This window comes from Vigna radiata, unplaced genomic scaffold (assembly GCF_000741045.1).
Source record: "Vigna radiata var. radiata cultivar VC1973A unplaced genomic scaffold, Vradiata_ver6 scaffold_7, whole genome shotgun sequence".
NCBI lineage: Eukaryota > Viridiplantae > Streptophyta > Magnoliopsida > Fabales > Fabaceae > Vigna > Vigna radiata.
The window spans coordinates 4,887,782-4,890,080 of NW_014543262.1; positions in this window are offsets into that span (position 1 = coordinate 4,887,782).

Genomic DNA, 2,299 nt, shown 5'->3' on the forward strand with positions numbered 1-2,299 from the left:
AACTCTAAACCCTAAACCCTATAACCTAAACCCTAAACCCTAAACTGTAAACACTAAATCCTAAACCCTAAACCCTAATCCCTAAACCCTAATCCTAAACCCTAAAGCCTAAGCCCTAAGCCCTAAACCCTAATCCTTAGACCCTTAACCCTAAAGCCTAAACCGTAACCCTTAAACCCAAACCCTAAACCCTAAAACCCTAAAACTCTCAAACCCTAAACCCTAATAGTAAATCTTAAACCCTAAACCCTAAACCATAAACCCCAAACCAATAAACCCTAAACGCTAAACCCTAAACTCTAAACCTTAAACCCTAAAACCGTAAACCCTAACCCTAAACCATAAACCCAAAACCCAAAACCATAACACTAAACCCTAAACAGTAAACCCTAAACCTTTAACTCCTTTTTTAAAATGAGAAATCTTAAAAATAGAAATGAAAACTAAGCAAAATGAAAAATCGTATATAATACTAAATGCACCGAAATCTACTAAAGTTTTATAGTACAAAGAAGAATTAGCTGAATTTTAAGAATATCTGAATTTATTGTATATAAAAGAATACAAAAAAGTAGGTTCATTTCTTGATTTCTTCCGTAGAGATCGAACTCTCCCACATTTTTATTTTTAAAAATAGATAATCAATTATGTAATAAACAAATTGATAAAAGCTAGTTATCAGATTCACACCGGTCATCTTCTCATTACAAATGCGATGCTCTAACCTCTAAGCTAAACCGGCTACCCTAAACGAGCTACCCTAAACCATAAATCCTAAACCCTAAGCCCTAAACCATAAACCCTAAACCCTAAACCCTAAACCCTAAAACCTTAAACCCTAAACCCTAATCATTACACCCTAAACCNCCCGAAACCCCAAACCCTAAACCTTAAACCCTAAACCCTAAACCCTAAAACCCTAAAACCTTAAACCCTAAACCGTAATCTCTAAACCCTAAACCGTAATCTCTAAACCGTAAACCGTAAACCCTAAACCATAAACCCTAAACCCTAAACGCTAAACCCTGAACCCTAATTCCTTAACCCTAATCCCTAAACCCTAAACCCTAAACCGTAAACCCTAAAACCTTAAACCCTAAACCATAAACCCTAATCCCTAAACCCTAAACCCTAAACCGTAAACCCTTAACCCTAACCCTAAACCATAAACCCTACACCCTAAACCCTAAATCATAAACCCCAAACCGTAAACCCTAAAACCCTAAACCCTAAATCTCTAAAACCGTAAACCCTAAAACCTTAAACCCTAAACCATAAACCCTAATCCCTAAACCTTAATTGCTAAACCCTCAACCCGAAACCATAAATCCTAAACCCTAAACCCTAAAACACTAAAACCATAAACCCTAAACCCTAACCCTAAACCATAAACCCTAAACCCTAAACCATAAACCCTAAACCCTAAACCCTAAACCTTAAACCCTAAAACCTAAACCCTAAACCTTAAAACCCTATACCCTAATCCCTAACCCCCAACCCCTAAACCCTAATCCCGAAACCCTAAACCCTAAACCCTATACCATAAACCCTAAACCCTAAACCCTAAAAGCTAAACCCTAAACCCTAAAACCCTATACCCCTAAACCCTAAACCGTAAACCCTAAATCCCTAAAACCTTAAACCCTAAACCCTAATCCCTAAACCCTAAACCGTAAACCCTAAACGCTAAACCCTAATTCCTTAACCCTAATCCCTAAACCCTAAACCGTAAACCCTAAAACCGTAAACCCTAAACCGTAAACCTTAATCCCTAAACCCTAAACCCTCAACACTAAACCCTAAACCCTAAACCCTACCCTAACCCTAAACCATAAACCCTACACCCTAAACCCTTAACCCTAAATCATAAACCCTAAACCGTAAAGCCTAAAACCCTAAACCCTAAAACCCTAAAACTGTAAACCCTAAACCCTAAATCTCTAAAACCGTAAAACCTAAAACCTTAATCCCTAAACCCTAAACCATAAACCCTAATCCCTAAACCCTAAACCCTAAACCCCAAACCCTAAACTCGAAACCATAAACACTAAACCCTAAACCCTAAAACACTAAAACCATAAACCATAAACCCTAACCCTAAACCATAAAGCCTAAACCCTAAACCATAAACCATAAACCCTAAACCATAAACCCTAAAACCTAAACCCTAAACCCTAAACCCTAAACCCTAAACCCTAAAACCCCATACCCTAAACCCTAACCCCTAAACCCTAAACCCTAAACCCTAAACCCGAAACCCTAAACCCTAAATCCTAAACCTAAAACCCTAAACCCTAAA